At 43.3% G+C, this 20,692-nt stretch overlaps 1 non-coding gene across 1 annotated transcript; it reads right to left on the minus strand.

The window, feature by feature from the left end:
• Window positions 1-15,542: 15,542 nt before the first annotated feature.
• On the minus strand, window positions 15,543-15,649 carry LOC121483639. Its single transcript, XR_005985769.1, has one exon. It is a non-coding gene; the product is annotated as a U6 spliceosomal RNA (small nuclear RNA).
• Between the last annotated feature and the right edge of the window lie 5,043 nt (window positions 15,650-20,692).

Below are 20,692 nucleotides of genomic sequence, written 5' to 3' on the forward strand. Positions count from 1 at the left end.
CACTGGTGTGAGGTGGTATCTCATTGAGGTTTTTTTTTTTAAATATTTTATTTATTTATTCATGATAGTCACACACACAGAGAGAGAGAGAGAGAGGCAGAGACACAGGCAGAGGGAGAAGCAAGCTCTATATAGGGAGCCTGACGTGGGATTCGATCCCGGGTCTCCAGGATCGCGCCCTGGGCCAAAGGCAGGCGCCAAACCGCTGCACCACCCAGGGATCCCTCATTGTGGTTTTGATTTGTATTTCCCTGATGGCCAGTGATGTGGAGCATTTACTCATGTGCTTGTTGGCCATGTCTGTGTCTTCCTCTGTGAGATTTCTGTTAATGTTTTTTACCCATTTCATGATTGGATTGTTTGTTTCTTGGCTGTTGAGTTTAATATGCTCTTTATAGACCTTGGATATTAGCCCTTTACCTGATACGTCATTTGCAAATATCTTCTCCCATTCTGTAGGTTGTCTTTTAGTTTTTATGACTGTTTCTTTTGCTGGGCGGAAGCCTTTTATCTTGATTAAGTCCCAATAATTCATTTTTGCTATTGTTTCCCTTGCCTTCATAGATGTATCTTGCAAAAGGTTGTGGCCGAGTTCAAAAAGGGTGTTGCCTGTGTTCTCCTCTAGGATTTTGATGGAATCTTGTCTCACATTTAGATCTTTCATCCATTTTGAGTTGATCTTTGTGTAAGGTGTAAGAGAATGGTCTAATTTCATTCTTCTGCACGTGGCTGTCCAATTTCCCAGCACCATTTATTGAAGATACTGTCCTTTTTCCAGTGGATAGTCTTTCCTGCTTTCTCGAATATTAGTTGACCATAGAGTTGAGGGCCCATTTCTGGATTCTCTATTCTGTTCCATTGATCAATGTGTCTGTTTTTGTGCCAGTACCACCCTGTCTTGATGATCACAGCTTGGTAGCACAACTAGAAATCGGGCATCGTGATGCCCCCGACTCTGATTTTCTTTTTCAATATTCCCCTGGCTATTTGGGGGTCTTTTCTGGATCCACACAAATCTTAAGATTATTTGTTCCAGCTATCTGAAGAAAGACCATGGTATTTTATTTTATTTATTTATTATTTATTTTTTTATTTTTTTTAAGACCATGGTATTTTAATAGGGATTACATTGAACGTGTAAATTGCCCTGGGTAGCATAGACATTGTCACAATATTAATTGTAATAGTTTATCCTATCTTATTAATTCTTTCAAAGAACCAACTCCTGGTTTAGTTACTCTGTTTTACAGTTCTTCTGGTCTCTATTTCATGAAGTTCTGCTCAAATCTTTATTTACTCTCCTCTGCTTGGTGTAGGTTTTATTTGCTCTTCTTTCTCCAGTTCCTTTAAGTGCAAGGTTAGTTTGTGTATTTGAGTTTATTTTTCCAAATCTCTGAGGGACGCTTGGATTGTGATGTATTTCCCTCTTAGGACTGTTTTTGCTGTATCCCAAAGATTTTGAATAGTTGTATCTTCATTTTCATTAGTTTCCATGAATCTTTTTAATTCTCTAATTTCCTCGTTGACCCATTCATTTTTAGCAGGATGCTCTTTTTTTAAAAAAAAATATATATATATATTATTTATTTATTTATGATAGACAGAGAGAGAGAGAGAGAGAGAGAGAGAGAGAGAGGCAGAGACACAGGCAGAGATACAAGTAGGCTCCATGCAGGGAGCCTGAAGGGGGACTCGATCCCGAGACTTCAGGATCACGCCCTGGGCCAAAGGCAGGTGCTAAACCACTGAACCACCCAGGGAACCCTAGCAGGATGCTCTTTAACCTCCGTGTGTTTGAGTTTCTTCCCAATTTCCTGTTGTGATTGAATTCAAGTTTCAAAGCATTGTGGTCTGAAAATATCAGGGGACAATCCCAACCTTTTGCTATGTGGTCTATTCTGGAAAAAGTTCCATGGGCACTTCACTTGAGAACAATGTGTATTCAGTTGTGTTTGGATGCAAAGTTCTGTAAATATCTGTGAAATCCATCTGGTCCAGTGTATCATTTAAAGCTCTTGTTTCTTTGGGGATGCTGTGGTTAGAATATCTGTCATTTGTAGAAAGTGCCATGATGAAGTCTCCCAGTATTAGTGCATTATTATCTAAGTATGTCTTTATTTTGGTTATTAATTGATATACTTGGAAGCTCCCGCATTCGGGGCATATATAGTCATGATTGTTAGGTCATTTTGTTGGATAGACCCTTTAAGTATGATATAGTGTCCCTCTTCATCTCTCACTACAGTCTTTGGGATAAACTTTAACTTATCTGACATGAGGATTGCTACCAGAGCTTTCTTTTGAGGACCATTTGAATAGTAGATGGTACTCCACCCTTTCATTTTCAGGCTGGAGGTGTCCTTAGGTCTAAAATGAGTCTCTTGTAGACAGCATACATATGGGTCTTGCTTCTTTATAGAGTCTAAAACCCTATGTTGATCCCTTTTGGTGGGATCATTTATGTTCAGAGTCACTATTGAACGATATGTTCAGAGTTACAATTGAACGATATGAATTTAGTGTCATCATAACACTTATTCAGTCCCTGTTTTTGTGAATTATTTATTTGGGCATCCTCTTTATTTTACACCGTCCCGCTTAATATTTCTTGCACAGTGGGTGTGGTGGTCACATATTCTTTCAGTTTCTGCCTATCTTGGAAGCTCTTTATCTCTGCTTCTATTCTGAATGAGAGCCTTGTTGGATAAAGTATTCTTGGCTGCAGGTTCTTCTCATTTAGGACCCTGAATATATCCTGCCAGCCCTGTCTGGCCTGCCAGGTCTCTGTGGAGAAGTCTGCTGTTAATCTAACATTTCTCCACATTAAGTTAGGTATCTCTTGTTTCTTGCTGCTTTAAGGATTTTATCTTTATCTTTGGAGTTTGTAAGTTTCACTATTAAATGTCGGGGTGTTGAATGGTTTTTATTGATTTTTGGAGGGGGACCTATCTCCTGGATCTGAATGCCTGTTTCCCTCCCCAAATTAGGGTGTTCTCAGCTATGATTTGTTCAAATATGCTTTCTAGTCCTCTGTCCCCCTCGGTGCTCTGGAACCCCAGTTACACATAGATTTTTCCTTCTGCGGCTATCATTTATTTCCCTTAACCTTTTCATGGTCTTGTAATTGTTTTTCTCTTTTTTCCTCAGCTTCCTTCCTTTCCATTAAGTTGTCTTCTATGTCGCTCATTTTTTCTTCTACTTCATTAACCCTCATCGTTAGGACCTCCAGTTTGGATTGCATCTCATTCAATTGATTTTTAATTTCAGCCTGATTATATCTAAATTCAGCATTCAAGAAGTCTCTTGAATCCTTTATGCTTTTTTCCAGAGCCACCAGTAGCCTTATAATTGTGCTTCTGAATTGGTTTTCTGACATTAAATTTTAAATCAAATTCTGTAACTCTGTCACAGTACTGTTTCTGATTCTTTCTTCTGTGGTGAGTTCTTCCTTCTAGTCATTTTGCTCAGTGCAGAGTGGCTGTATCAGCGGGCTGAGTCAAGAAAATCAACCCCGACCTAAGTAAATTTCACCCTAGTTGATTCTGATGAAGTCAGAGACCAGAAATTGAAAACAAAGATCAGAACAAAATAAAACAAAAGAACCAGCAAAGTGAAAAACAAACTTTAAAACAAAGCAGTAAAAAATAAAGGCCAAGAATCCCAAAGCAGAAGAAATTTAAAAGAGCGGAAAAGAGAGAGAGAGAAAGAGAGAGAGAGAGAGAGAAAAGAACAAAAGTAAAGTGGGAAAAACAAGAGAAGAAAAAAGGGGGGGCCTGGGAGACGGTGACAGTGATGTAGTTGTGTTGGAGGGAGAATGTAGTCTACCTGAGTGGTCCTAGAGGGTGATCCTCTTGGTTCTGAGTATATTTGGTACTGTATGTTAGAAGATGCTCAGTCCTAAATTTATATAAACCAGAAGTACGTGTTGAAAGCCCCAACATTGACCACCAAAGCATAAATAACATAAAAGAGGGGGGTAGGGACGGAGGGGGCAAGATGGTGGGAGAGTAGGGTCCCCAAGTCACCTGTCCCCGCCAAATTACCTAGATAGCTTTCAAATCATCCTGAAAACCTATGAATTCGATCTGAGATTTAAAGAGAGAACAGCTGGAATGCTACAGTGAGAAGAGTTCGCGTCTCTATCAAGGTAGGAAGATGGGGGAAAAAGAAATAAACAAAAGTCATCCAAGGGGGAGGGGCCCCGCGAGGAGCCAGTCTAAGGCCGCTGTGAGTGCCCCCAGGACAGCAAAGGTCCAATCCGGAGAAGCAGGAGTTTCACCAATCTTCCCAGACGGAAAGCCACTGGCAGGGAGTTGGAGCAGGATCTCAGGAAGGGCGGGAATGCCCTCAGGCTTCCCGGGGCAATAACAGAGGACCTGCACCCCGGGGAGAGCGAGCCACACACCGCGGCCAAGCTCCCTAAAGGGCTGCAGCGTGCCCCAGCGGGGCCCTGGAGCAGCTCGGGTGGCTCCAGCGTCGGCTCTGCACTGAGGGCACTGCGCGGCCCGGGAGCGCGATTCCAGCAGTGCAGGCCCCGGAGCCCAGGGAGCTGGGGGATACAGCCCAGGATCTGTGGCTCCCCCCAGGGACAGGCGGAGACTGGGAGGGCCCAGGACAGCGAGGACACTCTGGCTACTGGGCACCGAGCTGTGAAGATTGGCGCCACCCACCCCTGGAGCATCCAGGCCCCTGTGGACTGGGAGCTGCCATAGTTCCTGCCGGAGCTGAGTCCAGAGCTGGAGAGCTGGCTGCCGCCACTGTTGTTCCTCCTGGGGCCTCACAGGATAAACAACACCCACTGAGCCTCACACTGGCCTCACAGGCTAAACAGGATAAACAACTGCCACTGAGCCGTGCACCAGGCAGGGGGCTGAGCAGCAAAGCAGGCCCCTCCCCCAGAAGACCAGCTAGAAGGACAGGGGAAAAACAAGTTATTGACCAAGCAACACTGAAAGGTTCCAAGGGAAGTCGAGGGATTTACAGTATATAGAATCAGAGGATACTCCCCCTTGTTTTCTGTTTTCTGTTTGCTTCCCCCCCTTTTTACTTTTTCTTCTTCTTTTTTTCTTTTTTCTCTTCTTTCTTTTTCTCCTTTTTCCAGTACAACTTGTTTTTGGCCACTCTGCACTGAGCAAAATGACTAGAAGGAAAAACTCACCTCAAAAGAAAGAATCAGAAAGAGTCCTCTCTACCAGAGAGTTACAAAATTTGGATTACAATTCAAAGACAGAAAGCCAGTTCAGAAGTACAATCATAAAGCTAATGGTGGCTGTAGAAAAAAGCATAAAGGATTCCAGAGACTTCATGACTACAGAATTTATATCTAATCAGGCAGAAATATTATGCTGAGTGAAATAAGTCAATCGGAGAAGGACAAACAGTGTATGTTCTCATTCATTTGGGGAATATGAATAATAGTGAAAGGGAATATAAAGGAAGGGAAAAGAAATGTTGGGAAATATCAGGAAGGGAGACAGAACATAAAGACTCCTAACTCTGGGAAACGAACTAGGGGTGGTGGAAGGGGAGGAGGGCGGGTGTTGGAGGGGAATGGGTGACGGGCACTGAGGTGGACACTTGACGGGATGAGCACTGGGTGTTTTTCTGTATGTTGGTAAATTAAACACCAATAAAAGTTAAAAAAAAAAAATCAGTTAAATGAGATACAATCCAACCAAGAGGTCCTAAGGACAAGGGTTAACGAGGTATAAGAATGAGTGAGTGACATAGAAGGCAAGTTGATGGCATGGAGGGAAACTGAGGAAAAAAGAGACAATTAAAAGATCATGAAGATACGTTAAGGGAAATAAATGACAGCCTCAGAAGGAAAAATCTACGTTTAATTGGGGTTCCCGAGGGCACTGAAAGGGACAAAGTTCCAGAATATGTATTTGAACAAACCATAGCTGAAAACTTTCCTAACTTGGGAAGGGAAACAGGCATTCAGATCCAGGAGATAGAGAGATCCTCCCCTAAAATCAATAAAAACCACTCGACACCTCTACATTTAAGAGTGAAGCTTGCAAATTCGAAAGATAAAGAGAAGATCCTTAACACAGCAAGAGGCAAGAAATCTTTAAGTTTTATGGGGAGAAATATTAGATTAACAGCAGACCTCTCCACAGAGACCTGGAAGGCCAGGAAGGGCTGGCAGGATATATTCAGGGTCCTAAATGAGAAGAACCTTCAGCCAAGAAAACTTTTTCCAGCAAGGCTCTCATTCAGAATAGAAGCAGAGATAAAGAGCTTCCAAGATAGGCAGAAACTGAAAAAATATGTGACCACCAAGCCAGCTCTGCAAGAAATACTAAGGGGGACTCTGTAATAGAAACAGGAAGTCCAAGGGAACAATTCACAAAAACAGGGACTGAATAGGTATCATGATGACACTAAATTCATATCTCTCAATAGTAACTCTGAACGTGACTGGGCTTAATGACCCCATCAAAAGGCACAGGGTTTCAGACTGGATAAAAAAGAAGGACCCATCTATTTGCTGTCTACAAGAGACTCGTTTTAGACATAAGGACACCTACAGCCTGAAAATAAAAGGTTGGAGAGCCATTTACCATTCAAATGGTCTGCAAAGAAAGCAGGGTAGCCATCCTTATATCAGATAAAGTTTATCCCAAAGGCTGCAGTAAGAGATGAAGAGGGACACTATATTATACTTAAAGGATCTATCCAACAAGAGGACCTAACAATCATGAATATTTATGCCCTGAATGTGGGAGCTGCCAAGTATATCAATCAATTAATAACCAAAGGTAAGACATCCTTAGATAATAATACACTAATACTGGGAGACTTCAACACGGCGCTTTCTGTAATGACAGATACCCTAAGCACAACATCTCCAACGAAACAAGAGCTTTATTTTCCTTATTTTTAAAAAGATTTTATTTACTTATTCATAGAGACACACACACAGAGAGAGAGAGAGAAATGCAGAGACACAGGCAGAGGGAGAAGCAGGCTTCACGCAGGGAGCCGGAAGCGGGACTTGATCACAGGGCCCCAGGACCACACCTCGGGCTGCAGGCAGTGCCAAACGCTGCGCCACCAGGGCTGCCCGAAACAAGAGCTTTAAATGATACACTGGACCAGATGGATTTCACAGATATTTACAGAACTTTACATCCATACGAACTGAATACACATTCTTCTCAAGTGCTAATGGAACATTCTCCAGGATAGACCACATATTTGGTCACAAATCAGGACATAACCAATACCAAAAGATTGGGATCGTCACCTACATATTTTCAGACCATAATGCTTTGAAACTAGAACTAAATCACAAGAAGAAGTTTGGAAGGATTTCAAACACGTGGAGGTTAAGGACCATCCTGCTAAAAGATGAAAGGGTCAACCAGGAAATTAGAGAAGAATTAAAAAGATTCATGGAAAGTAATGAGAATGAAGATACAACCATTCAAATTCTTTGGGATACAGCAAAAGCAGTACTGAGGGGGGAAATACATCGCAATACAAGCATCCATCCGAAAACTGGAAAGAACTCAAATACAAAAGTAACCTTGCACCTAAAGGGGCTGGAGAAAAAACAGCAAATAGATCCTCCACCCAGCAGAAGAAGAGAGTTAATAAAGATTTGAGCAGAACTCAATGAAATAGAGACCAGAAGAACTGTGGAACAGATCAACCAACCAGGAGTTAGTTCTTTGAAAGAATGAATAAAATAGATAAACCATTAGCCAGCCTTATTAGAAAGAAGAGAGAAAAGACTGAAATTAATAAAATCATGAATGAGAAAAGAGAGATTACCACCAACAGCAAGGAAATGCAAACAATTTTGAAAACATATTATGAGCAGCTATACGCCAATAAATTAGGCAATCTAGAAGAAATGGACGCATTTCTGGAAAACCACAAACTACCAAAACTGGCACAAGAAGATAGAGAAAAACTGAACAGGCCAACAACCAGGTAGGAAATTGAAGCAGTCATCAAAAACCTCCCAAGACACAAAAGTCCAGGGCCAGATGGCTTCCCAGGGGAATTCTATCAAACGTTTAAAGAAGAAACCTTATCTATTCTACTAAAGCTGTTCAGAAAGATAGAAAGAGATGGAGTACTTCCCAACTCATTTTATGAGGCCAGCATCACCTTAATTCCAAAACCAGACAAAGACCCCACCAAAAAGGAGAATTATAGACCAGTATCCCTGATGAACACGGATGCAAAAATTCTCAACTAGATACTAGCCTATAGGATCCAGCAATACATTAAGAAGATTTTTCACCATGAACAAGTGGGATTTATCCCCAGGATGCAAGGCTGGTTGAACACTCGTAAAGCAATCAATGTGATTGATCATATCAGCAAGAGAAAAAACAAGAACCATAGGATCCTCTCAATAGATGCAGAGAAAGCATTTGACAAAATACAGCATCCATTCTTCATCAAAACTCTTCAGAGTATAGGGATAGAGAGAACATTCCTCAGCATCTTAAAAGCTATCTACGAAAAGCCCACAGCAAATATAATTCTCAATGGGGAAGCACTGGGAGCCTTTCCCCTAAGATCAGGAAAAAGACAGGGATGTCAACTCTCACCACTGCTGTTCAACATAGTATGAGAAGGCCTAGCCTCAGCAATCAGGCAACAAAAAGAAATAAAAGGCATTCAAATTGGGAAAGAAGAAGTCAAACTCTCCCTCCTCGCAGATGACAGGATACTGTACCTAGAAAACCCAAAAGACTCCACCCCAAGATTCCTAGAACTCATACAGCAATTTGGCAGTGTGGCAGGATACAAAAAGAATGCCCAGAAGTCAGTGGCATTTCTGTACACTAACAGTGAGACTGAAGAAAGAGAAATGAAGGAGTCAATCCCATTTACAATTCTACCCAAAAGCATAAGATACCTAGGAATAAACCTAACCAAAGAGGTAAAGGATCCATACCCTAAAAACTATAGAACACTTCTGAAAGAAATTGAGGAAGACACAAAGAGATGGAAGAATATTCCATGCTCATGGATTGGAAGGGGTTAATATTGTGACAATGTCAATGCTACCCAGGGCAATTTCCACATTTAATGCAATCCCTATTGAAATTCCATGGACTTTCTTCAGAGATTTGAAACAAATCATCTTAAGATTTGTGTGGAATCAGAAAAGACCCTGAATAGCGAGGGGAATATGAAAAAAGGAAACCATATCTGGGGGCATCACAATGCAAGATTTCAGGTTTCTACTACAAAGCTGTGGTCATCAAGACAGGATGGTACTGGCACAAAAACAGACACATAGATCAATGGAACAGAATAGAGAATCCAGATGAGGACCCTCAACTTTATGGTCAACTAATATTGGACAAAGGAGGAAAGACTATCCACTGAAACAAAGACAATAAATGGTGCTGGGAAAATTGGACATCCACATGCAGTAGAACGAAACTGGACCATTCTCTTACACCATACACAAAGATAAACTCAAAATGGATGAAAGATCTAAATGTGAGACAAGATTCCATTAAAATCCTAGAGGATAACACAGGCAACCCCCTTTTTGAACTTGGCCATAGTAACTTCTTGCAAGATACATCCATGAAGGCAAGAGAAACAAAAGCAAAAATGAACTATTGGGACTTCATCAAGATAAGAAGCTTGTGCACAGCAAAAGAAACAGTCAACAAAACTAAAAGACAACCTACAGAATGGGAGAAGATATTTGCGAATGACGTATCAGATAAAGGGCTAGCATCCAAGATCTATAAAGAACTTATTCAACTCAACACCCAGGAAACAAACAATCCAATCATGAAATGGGCAAAAGACATGAACAGAAATCTCACAGAGGAAGACATAGACATGGCCAACAAGCACATGAGAAAATGCTCCGCATCACTGGCCATCAGGGAACTACAAATCAAAACCACAATGAGATACCACCTCACACCAGTGAGGATGGGGAAAATTAACAAGGCAGGAAACCACAAATGTTGGAGAGGATGCGGAGAAAAGGGAACCCTCTTACACTGTTGGTGGGAATGTGAACTGGTGAAGCCACTCTGGAAAACTGTGTGGAGGTTCCTCAAAGAGTTAAAAATAGATCTTCCCTATGACCCAGCAATTGCACTGCTGGGGATTTAACCCAAAGATACAGATGCAATGAATCGGCATGACACCTGCACTGCGATGTGTATAGCAGCAATGTCCACAATATCCAAACTGTGGAAGGAGCCTCGTTGTCCATCGAAAGATGAATGGATAAAGAAGATGTGGTCTGTGTATACAATGGAATATTAGGCATTAGAAACGACAAATACAAAAAAAAAAAATACAAAAAAAAAAAAAAAAAAAAAGAAACGACAAATACCCACCATTTGCTTCGACGTGGATGGAACTGGAGGGTATTATGCTGAGTGACGTAAGTCAATCAGAGAAGGCGAAAAATTATATGGTCTCATTCATTTGGGGAATATAAAAAATAGTAAAAGGGGAAAGGAGAGAAAATGAGTGGGAAATATCAGAAAGGGTGACAGAACATGAGAGACTCCTAACTCTGGGAATCGAAGAAGGGGTGTTGGAAAGGGAGGTGGGCAGGGGGTGGGGATGACTGGGTGACGGGCACTGAGGGGGGCACTTGATGGGATGAGGACTGGGTTTTATGCTATATGTTGGCAAATTGAACTCAAAGAAAGAAAGAAAGAAAGAAGAAAGAAAGAAAGAAAGAAAGAAAGAAAGAAAGAAAGAAAGAAAGAAAGGGGGCAGAATGGGAATGAGGAATCTCACAGAATGAAGCAGCACCATATACCACTTGGTCCTGGGTGCATGCTGGTCATATTTTAGAAGGTATTAACTCTGCCATTGTAGAACAAAATGTAGAACTGCCATTGTAGAACAAAACGAGGCAGAGATACCAAAAAACACAAACAAAACAGAAATACATATCCTGTATATCTCCCAAAATTAAGTTGAGTATGTTGAAGGGAATCGAAAAGTGGAAAATATATCTATGATAATTGTAATTATCGAAATATGAAATATGAAATTGTAGAAATATGAAAGTCAAAAAGGAAGAATCTTAAACATGAAGAGGTGGTAAAATATTGCAGTTAAGGTGGGAAAAGAGAAAAAAATTTGGAAATTTACAGTCTGATATAAAAACGAGTTGTACTGGAAAAAAGAAGAAAAAAAATCGGAGGGGTACCCTCTATTTCTTTTTTTTTTATTTATTTATTCATGATAGTCACAGAGAGAGAGAGAGAGAGACAGAGGCAGAGACACAGGCAGAGGGAGAAGCAGGCTCCATGCACCAGGAGCCCGACGTGGGATTCGATCCTAGGTCTCCAGGATCGCGCCCTGAGCCAAAGGCAGGTGCTAAACCGCTGCGCCACCCAGCGATCCCTCTTTTTATTTTTTTAATTTTTATTTATGATAGTCACACACACACACAGAGAGAGGCAGAGACATAGGCAGAGGGAGAAGCAGGCTCCATGCACGGGGAGCCTGATGTGGGATTCGATCCCGGGTCTCCAGGATCCTGCCCTGGGCCAAAGGCAGGCGCCAAACCGCTGCGCCACCCAGGGATCCCCCTCTATTTCTATATACTGTAAATCCCTGGATCTTTCCAGCGCTGCGTGGTGAAGAACTTGCTCTTCCCCTGTCCTTCCAGCTGGTCTTCTGGGGGAAGGGCCTGCTGTGCTGATGCTCAGGTGTGTGGACCTGGTGGAGCTGACCCGCCCCCTGCTGGTTGCGGGGGCCCAGTGGGTGCAGTTGCCCGCTGGGGCCTCTGTTGCCTGGTGGCCCCGCCTCTCCCAGGCACAGGGCGACACAATAGCAGTGGCCCGCTATCCAGCTGTGGAGTCAGGTCCTGGCTAGTAACTAACGCAGTCTCCCAGTCTGCACTGGCCTAGATGCTCCCGGGCGGCGCCGGTGCGCTGATCTGCACAACTTGGGGGTGCCCAGCGGCAGGAGAGTCCTCGCTGTCCTGTGCCCACCCCGCTTCCGCCTGTCAGGGGTGGGGAGCGCAGGATCAGGGGCTGCGTCCCCTCGGTGCCCTGGGATCCCGTGCCTGTGCTGCTGGAATCATGCTCCCAGGGCGCGGCTCCGAAGGCAGCAGGGCGCAGCCCCCTCGGTCCAGAACCGCCCACTGACCAACCGGCTTCTCCCCGTGCCCCGCCTGGGGCGCGCTCCAGCCCTTGACCGAGATCGGCCCATGGAGTGCGGCGCGCTCTCCTCCGGGGCAGCACTTCCTCTATTAGTGACTCCGGGAGACTGGAGGCTCCCCTGCCCCTCCTGCGATTCTGCCCCGTTTCCCTGCTAAGCGCCTTTTCATCCGGGAAGAATCCGGTGCGGATTTTTTAAAGTTCCCGCTTCTCCGGGGCTGGGCTTTCCTGTCCCAGAGGCTTTCTCCGCTGGCCTTAGCCAGGCTTCTCATGGTGCCCCTCCCCCACTTGATTCTTTTTTATTTTTATTTTTTCTGTCTTCCTACCTTGTTAGAAGCGAAAACCCTTCTCCCTGTAGCGTTCTGGCTGTTCTCTCTTTATTTTTTTTTTAAATTTTTAAAAAAATTTTATTTATTTATGATAGGCACACAGTGAGAGAGAGAGAAGCAGAGACATAGGCAGAGAGAGAAGCAGGCTCCATGCACCAGGGGCCCGACGTGGGATTCGATCCCGGGTCTCCAGGATCACGCCCCGGGCCAAAGGCAGGCGCCAAACCGCTGCGCCACCCAGGGATCCCTGGCTGTTCTCTCTTTAAATCTCACATCCAATTTGTAGGTGTTCAGGATGGCTTGAAAGTTATCTAAGTAAGTTGGTGGGGCCAGGTGACTTGGGGACCCTACTCCTCCACCATCTTTCTGGTGGTGGCCTCCCACTGACTACATTTTTTAAAGGAAAAACCCTGCTTTTTTCCATACTCTCCTCACAGAGACCCACCAACTGTTTGCTGTTTCCTTACACTTCACAACTGTTTTGTGTGTAAGCCCTTTGGAATGTGCTGGAGTTACTGCCTGCCATGTGGCTATTCCAAATGTTTCTGTTACTTTACCCTTATTTCAGACTTCATATACAGTTGTTCCTTGAACAGCTAGGAGGTTGGGGGATCAACTCCCCCCCCAGTTAGGTCAAAAATCCATCTACGACTTTTGACTCTCCAAAAACTTAACTGCTAATAGCTTACTGTTGACTGGAATCCTTACTGATAACACAACCAGTTGGCTAACACATATTTTGTATGTCATATATATATATATATATATATATATATATATATATATACATACTGTACCCCTACAAGAAAGTAAGCTAGAGAAAAGAAAATCATAAGAGAAAATACATTTATGATATTGTGTTGTAAAGCATAAATCTGCTTATAAATGGACCTGTGTGGTTCAAACCCATGTTGCTCAAGGGTTTTGCAGAAAGAGCTCATTGTAGCTATGCATGGCAGCATCATCCTGTCTGCTGGAGCCAGTTCCTCTGAGTGAGCCCAGAGAAACTCCTGTATCTAAGACTCAGCAACCTCAGAGAAAGCAAGGAGCTGGTGACTATGTGGTCAGAGTCCCTTTTTGAAGAAAAGTGGAAGAACACCATGTTATACAGTAGGCCACAGAATCTCTTGGATTTATAGCTACAAGTACCTGGGTCCCAGGCCTCCTGACTCTGGTTGGCCTCCTGTGCAAGAGTGGTGCATTTGGAAATGGCTCCTGGGGCATTAGGCTGGTCGCAAAACTCAGGGGGAAGTAAGAATGGGTAGTTATGTGGCTTGTTTTGCTTTGCCTTTTGCCTTTGTTTTCCTCTGGCTGCCAGAGCTTTCCTCTCTATGCCCTTGGGAAAAGGGTTTCCCCATTAGGACTCCATCTTGTTTGTGTGGCCCTGACAAAGTGGTTTGGGGTCTATAATTGCCTTTCTCAGGGATCTTCTCCAAACCTCCAGCTACAGACCCCACAGATTCACCTCATGAGCCCCCTGTGAGGACGTTGGTGACAGGTAACTGTACGCAGGTCAGCCCATGGGTGGGTTGGTCATTGCTGGTCTTCAGTCTCGGGACCCCCCAGGCCAAGAGGGTTCTGGGCCCCCCTCCCAGCCCCATCCAAAAAGACACCCAGCAGTCCCCTTTTAGATGGGGTGGGTGGCAAGTGCCCAGGATGAGTGTTTTCTGTTCTCTTGAGGACATGGACCATGGCACACCTATCCTAGTTCTACATAGAAAACCTCTCCCTCCTGCGGCTGTGGTCATGACTCAGGTGAAATCTTCCCCTTGGCATATTCATCGGGGTTTCTATTAACTATATTTTATGATGCTTTGACAAAATAGGGGCCATGTGGACCTGGTGAGGGCCTCTCCTAGGGTGAGCTAATCCCTTGAGATAGCAATCAATAGTTTTGATATGCAGACCAACCAGTCTAAAGTCCACACCTCCCACCACCTCCTTTATCAAACTCTCACACCCCCATTCAATATTCTCTTTGCCCCAAATCACCCCAAGTCCAGATACTGGACAACTAAGGGCCACCCTTCTAGTCCAGAGCCCACCAAAATTATTCAAACTATCCAATCTAAAGTTATACACAGCATACTCATCCTACCTCTCCCAATCCTTCTCATAAAGCCAGAATAATGACTGTGGATCATGTTTTCCCCTCATTCTCTCTGCTCCTGACCAACCTGGGTGTTTCCTTATGTGGCCCTGAGTGTTATGGCATGTCCCCTCCTCTTGGGAGCATAGGTAATAAACTCCTCTTTCAAGGACCTTGTCTCCATATCTGTCATCTTAACATACCTGATTAAAGCAAATCTCAGGAATATTTTAAGACATCTAGTTGACTTAAAAAAAAAAAGACATCTAGTTGAGGGGAAAGGCCTGAGTCATGGGCTCTTCTCAAGTCCAGGGTTTCCTACCTGGAGAGAGTCATTTGGAGCTGAAGGAGGTGGGGATTATTGGGAATTAACATTCTTGGGATTCATGTAAAGGCAGGACAGGGGCAGAGAACCCAACATTACCTTTGAATTTTCATACTGACCATTCAGGCTAGATTGTATTATGCTCATGGAAGTTACTCAAGGCCTCCTTTATGGCCCAGTGGGTAACTTATTCTGCAGTGTTCCATGTGTAGTTATTATGTGCACTATCCTGTGTCAAGTAAATAAATTTATTAGTAACATTTATTTATTTATTTTTATAAATTTATTTTTTATTGGTGTTCAATTTGCCAACATATAGAATAACACCCAGTGCTCATCCCATCAAGTGCCCACCTCAGTGCCCGTCACCCAGTCACCCCCACCCCCCGCCCACCTTCCCTTCCACCACCCTTGTTCGTTTCCCAGAGTTAGGAGTCTTTCATGTTCTGTCTCCCTTTCTGATATTTCCCACTCATTTTTTCTCCTTTCCCCTTTATTCCCTTTCACTATTTTTTATATTCCCCAAATGAATGAGACCATATAATGTTTGTCCTTCTCCGATTGACTTATTTCACTCAGCATAATACCCTCCAGTTCCATCCACGTCGAAGCAAATGGTGGGTATTTGTCCTTTCTAATGGCTGAGCAATATTCCATTTATTTTTTTAAATACAGAGTGCTTTACAAATTTCCATGTCGTCCTCGCACAAGGGCCATGCTAATCTTCTCTGTATCATTCCAATTTTAGTATATGTGCTGCTGAAGCGAGCACTTGTTAATAATATTGTTTAAATCTAATTCATCTAACTGAATTTTTGTTTGCCTGTTTTAGCTACCACTCAGTGAGATGTGTTAAGATTTCCTGTTATGATAGTGGATTTGTCCACTTCTCCATTTACTTCTGCCGGTTTTAACTTTTAATATCCTTTATGCTATTCCAGTGTGTGGGATTTCCCCCCACACATGCAAGCAAGTCTCCTACAGAAGCTGGGTGTCCTATAATTTAACTCAATTTTGACACTATCTAACTGCAGATAGCATCAGATTCCACCGGTTGAGGGCTCAGTCCCACATGACTGCCCTCTACTTCAGATGCCAATCTCAAGTCCAAGTTGTTACATGTGCTTCTGACTGGCTGTAAGTCAGAGGTTCCCACAACCCCTTCCCTTGGGTTTGATTAATTTGCTGGAGTGCCTCACAGAACCCAAGAAATCCATTTCCTCACTAGATTATTGGTTTATTACAAAGGATATTAAAGAATAGGAATCAATAGCCAGATGAAGAGATACATGGAGTGAGGCTCCAAATGCAGAGGCTTCTGTCCCAGTGGAATTTGGGGCATGACACGGTGGCACAAGGATGCATTCTTTCTTACTAATCTGGAAGCTCTGAACCCAGTCCTTTTTTTTTCCTTCAGACATCAGAGTTTATTGTTTGTTTAGTCCAAACACATTCAGAATGGAAACACAAAGAATACTTTTCCACCTGAAATAATTAAACTAGATTCTACTAGCATATAATGTTTAACACACTAGAGCAATAAAGATGGTAATCCATTGCCTTCTATACTTACTAAAGCCAAGATGGTAAAGTCAATTTGGTCGCAATAGTGTCACCATCAAAAAAGGTCAGCAAATAACAGTAATGGTCAATGAATATTTTTACTTTGGCTCACTGAAAAGGGGACAAAATGTTAAAAGTCCACAGTCCTGCAGATGAACAATCACCATGGAGGTTTCATTACATAGTCATGATAAATCATTGGCCATTGGCGATTGGACTCAATCTCCAGTCCCTCTCCCCTCCCCAGGGGTCAGAGGGGTGGGACTGACTGTTTTAACCCTCTAATCACATGGTTGGTTCTCCTGGCAACCAGCCCTCAACCTTAGAAGTTTTCCAAAAGTCATCTCACTGACATAACAAAAGACAGGCTTATCATTCTCATCACAGAGAATCCCAAGAAAGAAAGAAAATTACATTGGTGAATATGTAAACAAGTTTAACTGAGTGTTAACTGTATAATATGTGACAATAATGTTTTCTGGGATTTAAATATAGAGAAAATTAAAATGCTGTTTTAATTTACCCTTCCCAAATTGTAAATTATACAGTTAACACTCAGTTAAACTTGTTCACATATTCATCAATGTAATTTTCTTTCTTTTCCATATCTGTCTGCCAATATGCCACCTGGGGTCATATTTCTTCTGCCTGAAGAAGAAACTTTGCTATTCCTTTAACTTGAGACTTTGAGTGCCAAATTTGCCTATTTGTTACATTAAAATGACTGCTTTCCTTTTTTGAAAGACATTTCTTTCTAGGTGTGGAATTCTAGGTTTGCAATTATTTTCCTTCTGCACTTGGAAGATATAAGCTCATTCTCTTTTAGATTCCATTGTTTCTGTTGAAAGATGAGATTCCAGTCTGATTGCTGCCTCTTTGAGGATGACCTGCCTTTTCTTCCTCTCTCAGCTTTGAGTACTGTCTATCTATGGATGTCAACAGTGTTACTGTGATAGGCCTAGGTTTGGTTTTCCTCATACCCCTCTAGGCTGGACAAACACAGAAGTTCGTGAATCTGATGCAATGAAACGTCGGGACACCTGCACCCCGATGTTTCTATCAGCAATGGCCACAATAGCCAAACTGTGGAAGGAGCCTCGGTGTCCATCGAAAGATGAATGGATAAAGAAGATGTGGTTTATGTATACAATGGAATATTACTCAGCAATTAGAAACGACAAATACCCACCATTTGCTTCAACGTGGATGGAACTGGAGGGTATTATGCTGAGTGAAATAAGTCAATCGGAGAAGGACAAACAGTGTATGTTCTCATTCATCTGGGGAATATGAATAATAGTGAAAGGGAATATAAAGGAAGGGAAAAGAAATGTTGGGAAATATCAGGAAGGGAGACAGAACATAAAGACTCCTAACTCGGGGAAACGAACTAGGGGTGGTGGAAGGGGAGGAGGGCGGGTGTTGGAGGGGAATGGGTGATGGGCACTGAGGTGGACACTTGACGGGATGAGCACTGGGTGTTTTTCTGTATGTTGGTAAATTAAACACCAAAAAAAAAAAAAATAGACGTTCGTGAATCTACAACTTAATGTCTTTTGTCACTTTTTAAACTTCTCAACTATCATTTCTTTAAATATATCTTCTGTATTGCTCCCTTTCTTTTTGGGGGGAACAACTGAACGTGCGTTAATGTTATTTGCTATAACACCTTCAACTCTTGCCCCTTCTCTTTCCAAATCTTCCATCATTTTGTCTCACCAGGCTTAATCCTGGATATTTCTTCAGACTTGCTGTTCATTTATATACTTCTCCATTCAGGTGGGGAACTTGCCTTTGACTCTTGAAACATAACATCACACAGTCAGGGCAGATTCTATTATTAGCAGTCCTAATTAGCAGTCCTAATGGTAGTCCTGGTATCTGTGGGGAAAAATGTAGAAAGCAGTTTTTAGAATTCATGGAGTCCTTGTTTCTCTCCACATCCCTACAGCACCCACTAGGCCAACTGACTTTACCATAGGAGAATCCAATGGCATTATTAAAGCCTTGCCTATGCTAATGTGAATATATATGGAAAGAGAATTCCTCCAGGGAGGGAAATAGGGGTGCACTGGTGGGATGGAACCATGGGAGCTGGTTCAGGATCACAGCGAGTGTCCTTGCAAATGTATGGAATGTACAAGAGAGACAGGTCAGGGGCAGTTGTGTTGGTCTTGTGTAGAGATGCTAGGTTACTTTGCTAGGATAGATGGGTTCTGTAATGTATCCTTTTTTGTTTCTTCTTTTACTAGAAGATATCAGCCTTGGTCATCTAAGGGCAGGTCCACAGAAGTGATATAAAGAGATTAGAGTAGAGGATGGCTAAAGGCAAAGGAGATGGAACAGCTTTCCATGGATGAAACAACATTCCACTGGATGCCTGAGTTTGGCTCAAGGTGAATGTGGGAGATGGGGGTTAAATCTCTGGAGACCTTGTCTAAATGGCAAGTAGCATCTTCACAAGGTGGGATCTCCTGGAAATTTATAAAAGGAAGATCATGTCTAATATCTTAAGTGTTTATTTGGAGGAGAGCTCTGAAGGAGAGAAAGGGGATTTAAAAAATCCATATTTGGCACAAACGTAAGAAATTATGTCCATGGTCCCTTTTATAGCAGTTTCTTTTCAAGATCAGTAGATGGTTGGAAGAGGATCTGTTCTCCAGCCTTAATTCCGTGTTGTCACTCTTCTCTGCTATCCTTATACCCCCTAGATGCCCTATGGTAGAAAGTATAATACATGGCTACTGAATTCAATCCTGAGCCATTGCAGTGTCCCCTTCACCACTGGTGATGTATGAGAGAATGGTGAAGCCAGAGAAATGGGCACAGGGAAGGGGAAGAGTTGGTTCTCCAAGACTTTTTCTGTTGCTTGTGCTGCCTGTGATTCCACTATGTGAAAACACAGACCTAGTACTTTGTCCAGGATGCTGACACTGACTGCTCATTGAAGGGTATTGGCTATAAGATGTGTAATGAAGAGAACCAGAAGGCGCATGCTGAGGACATGGCCAGGGGTTGGTCTTCTCCTTTAGAATGAGAGTCTTGGGGAAGGAGGACAGGCCAGAGGTTGGTTGTCTTATTTAGAATGAGAGTTCCTGGTGCTTACCCTACCCTTCCTTTCTATCTATAGATACCTTTTGTCAGTCCTTCTGATGTATCCTACTTGGTGTGGTATAAGTTGGAGCCAGAAGAAATGGAGCAGATAAAAGTAATGCAGGATCAAGGCCCTTTGTGAGCCAACATCCAGACCTACCTCTTCTTCCTCCAGTCCCTAATTTCTCTACCCCCACCAGAGCTTCACAGTGGCTCTCTCCATCTCTCTCTGCAGGTGACCATGAACAAACACTATGATGTCTCCCAGCAAGTCCTTGACCTCCAGAGGCTCTGCTTTGACCCAGGTACAGTTGACAACAGTAATTCTAGGGCATGTGAGGGCACAGGGATCTGCTTGGAAGGAAGACTGAGGGATGGTAATGTGGGGAGAGGTTGGTACTGGCTCTGGACCCTTCTCAGCCTTCTGGTTGCCTCCTTTTGGCTTCCCAAAGATTTGGTGGGTGGGACATGATACTGATATAATCCTGAATCGGGGAAATTGCATGGCTGCCACCCCGCAGATCATTGAAGAGAATTTCCCTGAGGTAAGACCCTAGGCCCAGTGCTGTCCTTATGGTAGAGGATGGAACCCATGGGCTGGAGGGAAGATTTGTCTCTGAGGCCATACATAGTAGCCATCACTCTAACTCTTCTTCACCAAAAGCTGTTGTCCTTGAACCTGTGCAGCCACAGGCCATACAGCACTAGATGGCCTATTGACATTATATAGGTCTCCACAGTCAAGATCCTGAACATCTCCAAAAATGAGATGGAAAGAGGGAGCCAGATCAAAGTTGGGGTTGACAGTGTGCGGTAGTACTCATTTGAGAGATGACAGGAAGTGGTAGAAGGTACCTATGTGAAAAGGTGGGGGCTGGGGGTATAGGGGTGCACATGTCTCTCTCTCCTTGGGATTCCTTTTACAATTCCCTCCTCATATTTCTCAGCAGAAGTTAGCCTGAAAGTTGAACAAAGCGAAGGGGCTGAAGGTTGTAGAGCTGTGGCCAGAAGGGAATCCATGTCAACTTTCCTGGGGACCTCTGACCCTGGGAGCCTGAGTTACCCAGCAGTGCCTGTCTGCGGGAGGTAGCAGCCATGCGGAGGACCACATGCTCTGCCTTCTCTTCTTTCTGTGTCCCTCACCTGTGCCTAGAGGTCT

This window comes from Vulpes lagopus, chromosome X, assembly GCF_018345385.1.
Source record: "Vulpes lagopus strain Blue_001 chromosome X, ASM1834538v1, whole genome shotgun sequence".
Taxonomy (NCBI): Eukaryota; Metazoa; Chordata; class Mammalia; order Carnivora; family Canidae; genus Vulpes; species Vulpes lagopus.